The sequence below is a fragment of the Mustela putorius genome, unplaced genomic scaffold (assembly GCF_011764305.1).
Source record: "Mustela putorius furo isolate JIRA1106 unplaced genomic scaffold, ASM1176430v1.1 tig00003850_pilon_pilon_pilon, whole genome shotgun sequence".
In the NCBI taxonomy this organism is placed as follows: domain Eukaryota; kingdom Metazoa; phylum Chordata; class Mammalia; order Carnivora; family Mustelidae; genus Mustela; species Mustela putorius.
Window position 1 is genome coordinate 13369901 of NW_025422002.1, and position 16452 is coordinate 13386352.

At 38.1% G+C, this 16452-nt stretch overlaps 1 protein-coding gene and 1 non-coding gene across 4 annotated transcripts in view; both read right to left on the bottom strand.

Annotated features, from left to right (window-relative positions):
• Positions 1–16452, bottom strand: part of TMCC1 (transmembrane and coiled-coil domain family 1) — a 253470-nt gene that overhangs the window by 219122 nt on the left and 17896 nt on the right. The gene's annotated exons all lie outside the window — the stretch shown is intronic.
• LOC123387248 lies at positions 10028–10131 on the bottom strand. Its single transcript, XR_006601582.1, has one exon. It is a non-coding gene; the product is annotated as a U6 spliceosomal RNA (small nuclear RNA).

Genomic DNA, 16452 nt, shown 5'->3' on the forward strand with positions numbered 1-16452 from the left:
GGGAGTTTCCCAAAATAAAACAATGTTTTGAATTTATGCAATAAACATTAACTGCCCTTGAACTTTAAAGTTTTAACTCTGGCCCTGTCTCCAGTGAAATTATTTGGTAACTTTCCCCATTCAACTAGCTGATTCACTAAATAAGCAGCAGCTAGTAAGGCAAAACATGGCAAAGAGGTACTTCTGTGTCTGAGTCATTAAGATATTCTTACAGGATGTTTAAGAAGGACAGACAGGGAGGTGCAAAGTTAAGTCTCAAAACCACAGCAACTCCATTCTTAGCTGGTTAACACAACATCGGGCTGTCAGCACCAAACATGGAAAGTTTCTGCATAGAGGCCAAGAATGGCACACTGACAGTGGGTGTTAACTAAAAAATAAAGTCAAATGGACTAAACATTACTGCATTTTGATCCTAGACCTTGTTAACTGATTAAAAAGCACACCTTACTTGAGTAACCGTTTTTTTCAAAAAGCAATAATACCATATTAAATGCACACAATTTCAAAAAAAATTAAAATGTAAAAAAAAGCATTCCTTTAAAACTGACAAAGTGGGGCTGGAGGAGGAGTCTGCAGTGGCTCAGTGGGTTAAGCATCTAACTTCGGCTCTGGTCATGATCTCAGGGTCCTCAGGAGAGCCTGACTCTCCTTCTGTCCCTCCCCCTGCTCATGTGTGTGCTGTCAAATAAAATTTTTTTTAAAAAATTGACAAAGCAGGGGATTTAGGAAATAGCTCCAGTGTACATAACCAACACCTTTCATTTATTCCTAATTTTTCTAACTCAGAGTTGGACAAAAACAGTACTCCTAGACTTTACTTACCCCAAAATCTGTCTGGTATTTCTAGAGGCAATTAAATATAATATTTACAATTAACATATTGCTGAAAGCTAATAGCAGTAATTTTTGCAAAGATGTGCTAAGAATGTAAGCCTGAGCACTACCCAAAAGGAAAAGTTTCAAAGTACTGCGGCACCAACCATCGTAACTAATTTGCTAATCTTCAGCTTCCTCACAGGTTACCTTAGTACCTACCCTCACAAAATCATTATGAAGATTAAATGTTAAATACTTTTAACAGGGTCTGGTATGCATGAACATTAATAAAAGGAAACCTCATTAAATTGGAGTCAGGAGGCCAGTAGGGGGAGCTCTCATTGGCCTACCACTGGTAGTCAATTGTACACCCAAGAGGAAGAGGTACCTTGCAAGCCCATCACTATCCCAGCAGAAGGTTTTTCTCCTGCTGCAGAAGATAATAATAAATAATTATTTATTGAGCCAATGAGAGACTGTGACAACCCAGCCAATGAAAAGCCACTACACTTTGAACTCCCACTGGACTTTCTACTCCAATGGACTTTTTGTTTTTAACAGCGCTCTCACTCTTCCCTGTCCCTCTATAAAGGAGTTGAGATTCTCTGCTATTCCCAAATAAGTCCATTTTTGCTGGTAAAATAACTGAGTTTTCTTTTTAAGGTTAACATGCAGAATGAGTACAATTTAAGTATTAACTAAAAATAAAACAAAACAAAACAAAAAACTGGGAGCCCCTGGGTAGTGCAGTCAGTTAACAGCCATCTGGGGTAATGATCTCAGGTTCTTGAAATCCAGCCTGTGTAGGCTCCAAGCTCAGCAGAGGGTCTGCTGAATTTCTCTCTCCCTCTCACTCTGCCCCATCCCATGTTCACACACTCGTGCGCACACACTCTCTCAAATAAATAAATCTTTAGTAAAAATTACTTTAGGGGCACCAATGGCTGGCCCAGTTAGGCGTTTGCCTTTCAGCTCAGGTTATGTTCCCAAGGTCCTGGGATCAAGCCCCACATTGGGCTCCTTGCTCAGCACCTGCTTCTCCCTCTCCCTCTGCCCTGACCCCCACTCATTCTAACTTTGCTCTCTAATAAATAAAATATTTTTAAAAATAAAAATAATTATTTTAGGAAATGCTGGGCACCTACATAGACAGGTGCAGCAGCATCTTAACTCCTACTAGGAATGCTACAGCAGGTGTTTCTCATTACCCTGGGCACAACAACCTTAACTTCTTTGATGGGAGTTTTTGCCACTCCATTTTTTTTTTCTCAATTTGGTAAGAAAAGGAAATCACCAATCAAGCCTAATTATAAATTTACAAGAACCTGGAAGAATCAGTAAATTGAAGACAAAACACAGTAATATGCAACTACTATTCTTTACAGATTTAGAGACCTCTTTTTATAGCATCACCTCATATTTGTATACCACATTGTAGTTTCAAATTCCTTCTTTTTTTTTTTAAGATTTTGTGTATTTATTTGACAGAGATCACAAGTAGGCAGAGAGGCAGGCAGAGACGGGGGGTGGGGGGGAGCAGAGTCCCTGCTGAGCAGAGAACCCAATGTGGGACCCGATCCCAGAACCCCGAGACCATGACCTGAGCCAAAGGCAGAGACCCAACCCACTGAGCCACCCAGGTGTCCCTCAAATTCCTTCTTAACACATTATCTCATTTGATCCTTACAACAATCCTGTGAGATCCTTGCTGTTACTTCACATTTTACAGATAAGGAAAATGAGGCTTAAGTGATATGTTGAAGGTCACACAACCAGCAAGTAGAAGAGCTGGAATTTAAACCTCTCAACTACGCGACCACAGCTGCCTCTCTAAATGGTGATAAGTTTTACAATGCTGACATTATAATTTTTCGACCAGCATCCTCCATATTTCAGCAAATCATTAACAGCTTCAAGGCATAATGAAAATTTAGAGTAAATACAAGAATCACAGGACTTTAAGAATCATTTTAAAGTAATCTCTTTATAAAAAGAAAATGTTTCTAGTAGTCAGGATAAAAAAATTTTTTTTGTTGTTTAATGTTCTCATGTTTCAATGCCTGCAAGCATTTGTGGAAATCAAGGGGCTGAGGAAAAGAAGAAAAGGATTAAAAAATACAAACCCCAAGTTACCCTCTGTTATGCCTGATTACCTCCTTGTTTCCAATTTATTTGTTGAGAGAGGGGAAAAAGACTCTTATTGATAGGCATACTTCAAATTTAAGATTTTTTCTGATAGTCCACATAAAAACTTGTATACAAATGTTCCCAGCAGCACTGTTCATAACAGCAAAAAAGGGAGTCAATCAAAATGTCTATTTACTAATACATAAATAAAATATGGTATATCCATAAAATGGACTCTTATTTGGCAATAAAAAAGAACTGACACATACTACAGAATGGCTACACTATGAAAACATGCTAAGTGAAAAGAGCCAGTCACAAAAGACTACATTTTATTTAAGTTGATTTATATGAATGTCCAGAATAGGCAAATCCATGGAGACAGAAAGTGGTTAGCTTACCTAAGGCTAAGACAGGGGGCGAAAATGGGAAAAGACTGCTAAATATGTACAGAGTTTCTTTTTGGGGTAATGCAAATACTCAGAAAATGGTTGTACAACTCTGAATATAATAAAAACCACTGCCGCGTACATTTTAAATGGGTAAATTCTAACGTATGTTAAATATACCTCAATGAAGCTAATAAAACAAGATGTTAAGAAAGGGAAATAGGTACTTGGTATACAGAAACTCTGTATATTATCTTTGCTTCACTTTTCCATTAATCTAAAACTCCTAAAAGAAATAGATAAATTAGTAAATAAAATTACATAGTAAACAGCTGAAGTATGAGGTGCAGACTAAAGTAGCACCGCAAAACTTTAAAAAGATTCATACACAGTGTCTCAGACAAAAAAGTGAATAAATATTAGATGTAAAAAATGAGGTTAGGCCTTGTTTACAGGGTTACACAATAGCACAGGTAGAGGAACAAAAGATCTCACAGACCTGGAAAAAGTTCATCATTTGGCTAAACACCTTCCTCTTCCCCTACCTACATACAACTTTCCAAATAAATTTACTTTCAAACACCCCCAAAAACTTCTAGAAACATGTCTACACAGAAAAGAAAATGCTGGGGCGCCTGGGTGGCTTAGTGGGTTAAAGCCTCCGCCTTTGGCTCAGGTCGTGACCTCAGGGTCCTGATCTCAGGGTCCTGGGATCGAGCCCTGAATCAGGCTCTCTGCTCCACCTCTCTGCTTCCTCCTCTCTCTCTGCCTGCCTCTCTGCCTACTTGTGATCTGTCTATCAAATAAATAAATAAAATCTTAAAAAAAGAAAAGAAAACGCTGGGAAACAACACTGCCACCTTATCAGTGTAAAACCACTTCCCATTCACTATGGATCAAAAGCTTTTATTAGAAAAACATTTTAACATAATTGTGCCTTATACTCTCTATAGATCAGACCTTAGAATAGGGTTCAAGACTCAAATTACTGATAAAATGTAAAGGATGTCAAGGTTTGTCATATTGGCTTCTTAAAATAATATAACACTCAAATTGTTTAAAAAAGGATATTGACCAGAAAGAGCATAAAGAACTTTCTGAGGGAAGGAAAATATTCTACATCTTAATCAGATTGGTGTTTATAATTTTATATATATATATATATGTATATATATATATATATATACACACACAGCTACATGCATATGCAAAAATTCACTGAGCTATGTATACCTCTTAGACGTGTGCATTTACTGGAAATTATACAGTTTTAAAAATGGAATTTAAAAAAATAGTATTCCACAGAATTATCTCATTATCCCAAAGCATATGATGTAGTAAGAGTCAGATTTTCATCTTCTTTTAGTAAAAAGAATCAAGCAGAGATAAGTAAAGCAATCTTCTCTGGTATCTCAAAATCAAGAAGAAAAACAGGTCTCCCAAGTCTGTTCTATCATCAATCTAACCTTTGTGCTTCAACGACAATGACACTGAATCTTGAGACTCTTCTGAGAGAGAGAAAAGACAAGAGGGCAGAACCAATCCTAGTTAAATCAACATACTCAACATCTCCAAATGCCATATCCTTATTCTCCAAAAAGAAAATTATTTAAGTAAATTCTATGCCCAATGTTGGGCTCAAACTCAAGACCCTGAGATCAAGAGCCACATATTCTACCAACTGAGCTAGCCAGGCACCCCAAGAGAAAATTATTTTTATCTAGAACTGGTTATGAAATAATACAAAGAATGCAAAATAAGTTCTCGGGTTCATACTCCCTCCAAAAACTATCATGATACGACCTTGTGCTTCATTCTGCAGTTTTTCCAAGGGAGTTCTAAAGCACCATATTCTCCTACCTTAACTTTTGGCCATTTACATGTCTAGCGTGAGAAAGTAAAGAGTGGACAGGTTAGGCCTCAACGGACTGAAATGGCTTTTATTTCAGTTATAAAATTTTGGCATAGGACTAGATCTGAGCAGCCAACTATTTATTTAATAAATAAAGGAAATAAATCCAAAAATAGTTGAGACTTGCCCTAAGATTTCACAGCTAAGAAGTGGCAGAGTCAAAGCTGAATCCAGCCTTCCATTCACCATACCACACCTAGACCTCTGCCCAGTTAGAAGCAGCATACTATCTTACCTAAAGTGTTAATTACACTCAGGGGGAAAAATAGTTCATATTATCCAAATTCTCATGCCCAAATGTCTCATGGCACTAATATTCTAATTTATAACCAGAATTACAAATTAATTATCAGAATTATAGCTGTCATCCAAGTTAGAGTAACTTCTTTTCTCAGCTGTAAAATTCCCTTGGGATTCATATCAAAAGGTTATTTCGTACATAAATAAAGCAAACAGAGAAGGATGGTTTGTTTTTTTGTTTTATTTTTTATTTTTTTTGTTTTTTTGTTTATTTTTTGTTTGTTTTATTTTTTTAAATATTTTATTTATTTATTTGACAGCGAGAGCGAGAGAGAGATCACAAGTAGGCAGAGGCAGGCAGGGGCGGGGGGGGGGGGCAGGCTCCCCGCTGAGCAGAGAGCCTGATCTGGGGCTCGATCCCAGAACCCTGAGATCATGACCTGAACCGAAGGCAGCGGCTTAACCCACTGAGCCACCCAAGCGCCCCCAGAGAAGGATGGTTTTATTTATTTCTTTTTTTAAAGATTTTATTTATTTATTTGACAGAGATCACAAGTAGGCAGAGACACAGGCAGAGAGGAGGAAGCAGGCCCCCTGCCGAGCAGAGAGCCTGATTCGGGGCTCAATCCCAGGACTCTGAGATCATGACCTGAGCCAAAGGCAGAGGATTAACCCACTGAGCCATCCAGGTGCCCCGAGAAGGATGGTTTTAAAGAATATATGCATCAAGTTCTTCATAGAATACCATCTTAGTTCACCAAAGACTTTCATACAGTCATTTATCCGATCAGCAAATATTGAAATGCCTACTAGATGTCAGGCACTGTATCAGACCTAAGGAAAACAAAGATACAAGGGACTTTGGTTTAGGTAAGCAGACAGAACAGATTATGGTAAGGATTATGATGGGACAGCCAAGGTGCCACTGAAGCCCAGAGAAGCAACATCTACTCTAATCTGGAGGGTCAAAGAAGTCAGACCAGCTTCTTACTCTCCCAAGCAATAACATTTGCTCTAGAAGCTCAGAATTCTCACTCTTGAAATATACTTATTTAAACACTGGTCTCTTATTGACATAAAAGTCTCCAAAACCTATGTCTGAGAAAAAAAAAAAAAAAAAAAGAGCCACACACACATAAAACCAGCATTACAATATTAACCTGTTTATGTAAAATTGTGTTACATTCATATACCCATACGTGCATATATTTTCAAGGGACATGTATGGAAGGATATTTACAGAAACTTTAATGGTAATCATTCCTGTGGGTTAGAATTTCAGATTGCTTCGCCTTCTTTAAACTTTCCTGCATTCACTTTTTAAAAATACTCTTTCCCACCCTAAAGGGATGCCTGGCTGGCTCAGTCAGTGGAGCATGCAGCTCTTGACCTCAGAGTCAAGAGTTCAAGCTCCAAAATGGGTGAAGAGATTACTTAAAATAAATTTTAAAAGAATACTGCTCTAGTTGTTTATTCTGCTGTAACCAAGGTGAATAGAAGAGGGCAAGCACACAGACCAGAGCTGAATAAACTATCACTGTACTTAGATCAACCTGCCTCCCCTATTCAGAGTATTATTTGTCACACGGGGGACACTAATGCAACACACTTGGTACCTTTTATTTACACTTCTAGGAGGGCCACTTTTGGGACAGTTTCTGGAGAAACAAGAAAGGTAGATGGGGACCAAAAATAAATAGGCTATAATCGCAGTGCTAATGTGTTTAGACTTCATTCTGTGGATGACAGAAAAACAGAGAGGTTTTCTAAAGACAGTCGGCTCCACTTCTGAACAAGGTATCTGGTAGCAGCTAGAATACATAGACAGGAAATGACATAAAGACAAAGAGATGTGCTGAAAAGTTGTGGCTCTATGTTTAAAAAAAAAAACCCTAGAGAAATGCAAATTTTTTCAGCACTATCTCTGGTGGATGAGAACAGAGGCAGTCTCCTACTTTCAGTGTCATACATTTCTATAATCCTTGCACTTCTTAAAATAAGTGTGTATTATATTTATAACCAGAAAAAATAAGAATGACTTTCACAATAATTCAAATGGGATGCAGGGAAAATGATGAAAGCCTGGATTATAAACTCTATAAGGGCAAGAAACTGATCTATCTTATTTACCACTATGTCCCAAATACCTCGTACAGTGCCTAGCATATATTAGGTGCTCGATAAATGTGCCAGAATAAATGAAAGAATAAATGAGTGAACCAATGTACATCCTAAAGTTTCAATAAAGAAGAAACATTTCAAAAGTAAAATACACATTTGCTGGTCAACATAAAGAGCAAGAACAGAAAGAAACTAAAGATAACCCAAGTTTTACAGACTAGTTGGCTAAGTGAAGGATGAACCATTAATTAAGATAAGTAAAACTAGAGGTGGCATAAGTATACAGGAATGCAAAGAGATTGTGACAAAATGTCAATGAATTTGGTAGAAGGCACTAAGTTTCAGGAACCAGTAGGGAGTGTAGGCTGAAGATGCAGATTTGGGAGTCATTCATATGTAGCTACATCAGCGATCAGAGCTTATCAGAAACCCATTACTGACTTTCATCTTCTTAACAGCAGAAAAAGAGAGGCAGATCAAAATAAAATACACCCACTATTCTGGGGCCCTTATACCCTGACTTTTTTTTAAGATTTTATTTATTTATTTGAGAGAGAAGGAGCACAAACAAGGAGAGAGGGAGAAACAGACCCCCTGCTGAGCAGGGAGCCTGACCTGGGACTCTATCCCAGGACCCCGGGATCATGACCTAAGCCAAAGGCAGACACCTGACTGAGCCACCCAGGCACCCCTATACTCTGATTTTTGCCCCAATTCTTAAACCTAGATTCTGAAATAAAAAACACCTTGGGCTTCCAGTCTTCATCTCTCATTTGCTTCCTAATAGCATACAAAGGCCCATAGCTGTATTTTTACTATTTGCTACAAAAAAATTCTGGGCTTAACAAATCCAGGCCAGATCAGAAATCCAATACACTTGGCATTATTTACCATAAACATACAAAATTCATATGCTGGTTTTATTCAATATTAACCACTAGCAAACTAATATAAAGTAATTGTTTGTCACTGAATTTTTAAAGTTTTGGATTAAAACTTTTGAAAAAAATTAATGTTTTGGGAGAGTACTCTTTATCAAAAGATGTTTACAGATGTTTATTCACACACTGGGACAATAAAAGTTATTTTTGAGTATTTTTTTCTTCTTATTCCATGACTACAACATGATACTTCCAAACTGTCCTCAACTATGCAAGTCTCTTCCCTCTCCAGCTCATTCTATGAAATCAAGTCTCCCCATTTCCTTTGTTTTAGTCCCACCCAGAGAAATCCATCCTCCCGATCTCAAACTGCCTTTATCTAAAAACTAATTTCAAAAGGTCAACAAATAGGTTAGGCTAGTCTCATAAATGTAGAGATACAAAATATAAGACTAACTTGTCTCCATGCTTTTATTCATGTTATTTTCCATACCTGCAGTGTAATCTAACCCTTTTTTCCAACATTTATCCAAATAGAAGCCGCAGATCATATCCTTCTAATCACTTCAGCACTCACCTAACCTACTCTCTACCTTCTTTAAATTCCTATAATACAAATTAATGGCCTTCAAAAGTTAACTATGGGGGTGCCTGGATGGTTCAGTCAGTTAAGCATCTGCCTTCAATTCAGGTCATAATCTCGGGGTCCTGAGATCAAGTCCCACATCACCTCCCTGTTCAGCAGGGAGTCTGCTTCTCCCTCTCCCTCTGCCTACCTCTTTCTCTGTGTCAAATAAATACATAAAATCTTAAAAAAAAAAAAAAAGTTAACTATGTTTTCCTCTATCTACATTGGGAAGTAAGCTTCTACATTGGGAAGTTGGCATGCAATGAATACTTACTAAATCAATGGTGGCTCTGAATCTGTATCTTAGATTTTTGGCTTCCCAGCCCTCCTTTGCTTCCACAGTGCCATATACCAGAAATAAAATATATTATTTTGATTTTAATTTTACTAACAGATATTAGACTATCTTAAACCTAAATTTATTTTATTTTAAACTGCCAGGTCTGTCACCTTATTTTAGGACCATAAGAAAGAAAAGCTTAGGGACACCTAGGTGGCTCAGTCAGTGAAGGAGCTGCCCTCAGCTCAGGTCATGATCCGATGACCCTGGGATGGAGTCACACATTAGACTCCCTGCTGAGCAGGGAGCCTGCCTCTCCCTATTCCTGCTGCTCCCCCGCTTGTGCTCGCTCTCTTTCTCACAAATAAATAAATAAAATCTTTAAAAAAAAAATCGTAACTGTTAAAACACTGTAAAAGAAACCATTATTTTTGCAAAGTAAAAAAAAATTAAACTCTAAAATCGTATTAGAAGTTTGACAATCATAATACTGTACACTTCTTCAGTGTATTTACATTCTTTGCCAAAATATGACATAAAACACAAGGAAAAAAAATTTTTTCTTTGTAAATTATTTTATTCAAGAAGGTGGGAAAAACAGACATGGGCTGAGCTGAGCCCCGAGTCTCTAAAATTATGGAACACTTCACCAATTTGCATGTCATCCTTGTGCAGGATCCATGCTAATCTTCTCTGTATCATTAACATGGGGGAAATTCTTAAAGTCAGTCAACTAGCCAGCTTTTTTTTTTTTTTAATAAAGATTTTATTTATTTCAGTAAGAGAGAAAGCACAAGTAGGGGAGTGGGAGAGGGAGAGGCAGATTCCCGTTAAGCAGGGAGCCGGATGTGGGACTCCATCCCAAGACCCTGGGATCATGACCTGAGCCAAAGGCAGCCGCTTAACCACCTGAGCCACGCAAGCCAGATTTTCTAAACCTATCTTAAGAAAACAATTTTCTTTTTTAATAACAGTTTAATCCAAACAATATGGCACATGGCACTATTTAGGGATATGTATGACAGGAAAAATAATCATTCTATGAAACTCCCATTCTATCCTCTTTGGGTAGATGTTAAGAAAGCTAGTAGTTGATAAATACCTAGTCCCATCCTAATATGTTTAGAAAACCCAAGGTAACTCTCCCAGAGTAAAGGAAAAACATACAGCCAAGCAAAATAACTGAAGTCTGTGACTTCAGTCATTGTGGGGTGGGTTATTTCACACTTTCTAATTCAGCTTATCTGGTGACTGACTCTGTATGCTTGTTTTCAAGAAACAGACTTAAAGGCCATACTTAAAGTAAATTTTTGAAAGTAAGGCCAGGAATGAACTGAGTCACTGAATCTGAGCTAGAAGGGATTCTTAAAAATTTAAAGATGAGATATGAGACTCTAATTAAGTCACACAGGTAGTTGGAAACAAAGGTTAGAACCAAGGCTTCTAACTTCTAGAAAAAGTTATTTATTAAGTGCCTAATATGATGAAGAACTCTGCTAGGAGATAGACCAGTGCCCACTCCTGCTTACCAAAATACTTTCCATGGATCTTCAAAAACATTTAAAACATCAATTAAGGCTGGGGCACCTCGGTGGCTTAATCAGTTGAACATCCACCTCTTGATTTTGGCTGGGGTCATAATCTCAGGGTCGTGATCTCGGGGTTATAGGATCCAGCTCCACATCAGGCTCCTGTTCTGTGGGGAGTCTGCTTGAGTTTCTCTCCATCTGCCCACCCCCTGACCCCCATTGCATTCACATGCTTGCTTGCTCTCTCAAATAAATAAATCTTTAGAAAAAGTAGTCTAGGGGGCCTGGGTGGCTCAATGGGTTAAGCCTCTGCCTTCAGCTCAGGTCATGATCTCAGAGTCCTGGGATCGAGCATCAGCATCAGACTCTCTGCTCAGCGGGGATTCTGCTCCCCCCCCTTCTCTCTGCCTGTGTCTCTGCTTACTTGTGATCTCTCTTTCTCTCTGTCAAATAAATAAATAAAATCTTAAAAAAAAAAAAAGAAAGAAAAAGTAGTCTACATTAAGGCTTACATTCTAAGGAAATTTTTGTATTAGGAGAAAGCAGTGTCTACATCTCTAAAAAGCATATTAAAATAAGGAGGTAAAAAGGGGCACCTGGGTGGCTCAGTGGGTTAAAATAAGGAGGTAAAGAAGAAAAAAAAAACTTTAAAGTAGTAAAGAACTTAAAATTTCGCACAAATTACCTTTCTTGTCCTGATTGTTGTTTATCATTAAAAAGAATAAGACCATCAAAAAATCTCTACCCAAATCTCATGACCCAATAGTTTAAGAAAAATGAGCCTTATTCCTGTTGGAAAAATGATCTGTTTTTGTCACATCACACTGAAGAATTAGCTCTGTCTCTGGATTAGAGTACAGCCAACTGAGGACAAAAGTCTAGGCAGAAAAAGAAACAATACTGGAATTTGATAAAGACCACTCAGAAATACAGCATTTAGGTGTTTCAATAGCACCTTTCATCTAAAAATCTCAAAACAAATATTATTTACATTACCAAGAATCAAAACGGTGGCACCATGGCCCAATAAAGAAATAAATCAATGACCCAGAGGGGATTCAATACTAATGTTCTGAAATTTAGCCCTCTGTTCTAAAAAACAATATCTAGTTACAGTTTAACTCTTGAACAACAAGGGGGTTAGAGGCACCAACAACCTGCAGAGTCAAAAATCTGCATATAACTTTTGACTCCTTAAGAACTTAACTACTAAAAGCCTACTGTTGACTGGAAGCCTTACCAACAATATAAATTCTGATTAACACAACTTGTGTACGTTATATGCGTTATGCATTATATACTGTATTTTTTTTTAAGATTTTATTTATTTATTTGACAGAGATCACAAGTAGGCAGAGAGGCAGGAAGGGGTTGGGGGGGGGAAGCAGGCTCCCTGCTGAGCAGAGAGCCCAATTCAGGGCTCGATCCCAAGACCCTGAGATCATGACCTGAGCTGAAGACAGAGGCTTAATCCACTGAGCCAACCAGGCGCCCCTATATACTGTATTCTCAAGATAAAGTAAGCTAAAGAAAAGGAAATACTAAGAAAATGATAAGAAAAAACACATTTATAGTACTATAATGTTTTTTATCAAACACACAGAAAAAACCCACCCACGTGTAAGCAGACCTGCATTAAGTTTACACCCGTTTTCTGAGGGTCAACTGTGTTTGGATGTTGTCCCTCATTCCAGGCAAATAACTCCTAAAACCCTTGGAATTTTATGAGTGACAGGAGTGTGCCTTTTGTTATTCATAACAAGTCTTTCAACCACACTGCAGTTTATGCTAATGAGGTGACTTCTGGTGGACCCCTACATAGCTCAAGATGGGAACTGGTTGTCAGAGAGACAAACCACAGGATTTGAGGGTTAAAACTTTCAGGCCCCACCCCTCAATATAGGGAAAGGGAAAGGCTAGTGAATAAGTTAACTACCAATGCTGATGATTTATTTATTACCCCATCATTCCTAGGAAACAGAACCTTCTCAAAAACCCCTCAACGACAGGGTTTGAAGAGCTTCTGAATGAGTGATCACACTGATGCAGAGAGAGGGCAGGGAAGCTCCCCATACTTGCCCTACACATCTCCCCACCTGGCTGTTTCTGAATTGCATTCTTTATAATAAGACTGTAAACATAGGTAAAGTGCTTTTCCCAAGTTCTGAGTCATCCCAGCAAATCACTGAATCTAAGGAGGGATCAGAATTTTTACAAAGCTGGAGAAGAAGTACAGGTGGCCCAGGACTTGCAACAGTGGGGACAGTCTTATGAAACAGAGCCCTCTTAACTTGAAGGATCTGACATTTTAACTCCAGGTACACAGTGTCAGAATTGAATTCAAATGTAGGACTAGTGTCACAGAATTGGAGAACTGGTTCTGGTGTGGAAAAACCCACACATAAGTAGTTAATTCCAGTGTATATTTATAAAACTTAAAGAAACAAATGGATTTGTTGATACCATCTCCCAGCTTACCTTGCCGAACATGTATAAAGAGAAGACCCCAAAAATTAAGTTCTGTTGTCAGAATAGTTGCTACTAATAATAATTTGTAATAATTATATATCATGGGGCATCTGTGTGGCTCAGCTGGTCAAGTGTCTGCCTTCGGCTCAGGCCCTGAGTGGGGCACTCTGTTCAGCAGGGTATCTATTTCTCCCTTTCACTCTCCCTCTGTGCTCTCTCTCTCAAATAAATAAATAAATACACAATAAATAACAAAATAAATAAAAGTGAAAACCTCTACTTAAAAAAAAAATTTATATCATCCGAGGCGCCTGGCTGGATCAGTCAGTGGAGCATGTGACTCTTGATCTCAGAGCTGTGAGTCTGAGCCCCACACTGGTTGCAGAGATGACTTTAAAAAATAAAATCTTTTAAAAATAATAATTTCATGCCATTTTTATGCCAGGCATTAACCTTAGAGTAAATTATTTCCAGTATATACAACTCTGAAAGACAGATACTGCCCCCAAGAGCAGATGAGAAAATTAAATCTCATCATTAATTTTTCCATTGCACAGCAAGTAGCAGAGAACTAAATCTACACTATGGCAACCTTTAGTTTCCATTATGTAGTATAAAATTATAAACTCTCTAACAATCCTTAAGAATATGTCCTAAATTATGCTCTTGAAACACTAATTTTAAGGCGCAGTAAGGGGGTTGCCAGGTTTGAGGCTTTTGAGTAACAGCACAGGCCCCACACCTCTTGGTGCTTAACTGGAGCAGCATCCTACTCATTCTATCACAGAAAAGCCAGAGGAAAGTAATGCTGTGCCTCTTTGTGGAGCCATACCTTCCCCCAGCTTTATCAGTCTTCAAGCAAGTTTCTACCAGCCACTTTCCTGAACATCTGGACAACAAAGCTGCTCTTGGGAGCTGACCACAAGTCCAAGAAATTCCCAGGACTCCTAGAATGTTTGTATGCCAATCTCCAGTTTCAGACCCACACACAAGTATTTACCACAGCTTGCCCAACAGAAAGCTATTTAGGAAAATTTATAAGCATCCATAACACAACTGGGACTCCTGGGAGGGAAAGCAAAGAACTCCTCTCCCACTTTTGTCTCACAATCTACAGTTAAACCACCTACCCCAATATGGCAAATGAATTGTAGAACAAGAAAACAAAACAAAAGCAAAAGCAAAACATAACAGGAAAGGGAAAGAGGAAGGGAAGGCAAGGAGAGGGGAGAGGGAGGAAGGGAGACAGGCAGGGAGGCCAGCAGGCAGGCAGTCAGACAGACTAGCCTTAAGAAATGCTGTAAAGGGGGCACCTGGGTGGCTCAGTCAGTTAAGCGTCTGCCTTCAGCTCAGGTGATCTCAGCGTTCTAGGATCTGGTTTCAAGCCACACTTGCTCTGCTCAGAGTGAAGCCTGTTTCTCCCTCACCCTCTGCCCCTCCCTCCCTGCCTATGCTCTCTCCCTCCCTCTCTCAAATGAATAAATAAAATCTAAAAAAATAAAAATAATTTTTTTCAAAAAGAAATGCTGTCAAAAACATAAAAATAATCCATATACAGACATAGTATTCTAGTTTTCTGCTTTATACACTTTTTAAAAACTACCTTTTTTGGCACTGTATTCTCTTGCTGGTTGGAAAACATTTCTTGATTTTTCTTTAGTTATCGAGGAACTAAAGTCGGGGCGCCAGGGTGGCTCAGTTGTTAAGCGGCTGCCTTTGGCTCAGGTCATGACTCCAGGGTGCTGTTTCCTCCCTCTCCCACCCACCATGCTTGTGTTCCCTCTCTGTCTCTCTCTGTCAAATAAATAAAATCTTCAAAAAAAAAAAAAAAGAAAACAAACAAACAGGAACTAAAGTCAACAAGAATTTTCATTACCTTTTCACTGTTACCAATATTAGCACAAAGGAGAGAGTCTACTTGAGATTAGAAAATCTTAAGAGCTGGGATGGACAAGAAATATCATGTAGTCCAAACTGCAGAACACCTGTATCTCCAGAAGACAATCATCCAACCAATACTTGAATATCTCTAATGACAGAGACCTCATAATTTTGTCAATTCCACTGTGGGACATGTTTTACTGTGCAAAAGGTCTCCACCATGGGATGAAATTCATCTCCAACATAGTTTCTAACCACTGTCTATCCTCTGAAGCAATAAAGATGAGTCTGCTTTCTCTTGCTTAACACAATCCTTCAAATATAGTTAAGTTTCCAAGTATTATCTTCTGTAGCAAAACAGCTCCTGATTCTTTAATTGTTCTTCATTAAATATGGTGCCTAGAGCTCTCTCAGTATTCTAGTCACATTCATCTGAACAATTTAGATTACCCACTGAAGTGTAAAATCCATAACTGGACACAATACCCGGATATAATCTGACAGTATAAGAACAAAGGGACTATTACATCTCTTAATTTAGCACTATATAACTTAATTTAGCACTGTACATCTATAAATAGTCATCAGTGCATCAATGTTACCTCTTTTCACAGCCCAATCATACCATTAACTACCTCAGACTATTGTGGCTCCAAATGAAAAAATTATTTTGGTCCGATATTTCTGTTAAAGAGAAAGACTTTAAATTTCAATCACACTTATCACGTCACTTTCATACCTCATCTTGCTTACATTGCCTTGATATTCTTTAAGGCAACCTATTAGATAACACTCCCAGTTTGGGCGTCATTTACAAAATTTTTAGTAAGCATGCATATTACATCATTATTTAAGATCTAGATTCATAAAGCTTGGCAAAAAGAGAACTTACAAGCCTGTTATGATCACACTGTGCTTCATAACAAAACAAATAAGCAAACCAGGTTTAAAAGACCAACAAACTGGGAAAAGACATTTGCAACACATACACTGATTTCATTATATAAATGGCTCCTACAAATTCCTAAGTGAAAAAAGCAATTAATCAATGAATAATAACCAAACTCTAACATGAGCAACCAGTTTACAGAAAAGCAAATATTAATTGTTTTTACATAGATAAGATCTTCACCCTCACTCAAAAAGAGCAATGTAAAGTTTTTTATATGGTTAAAG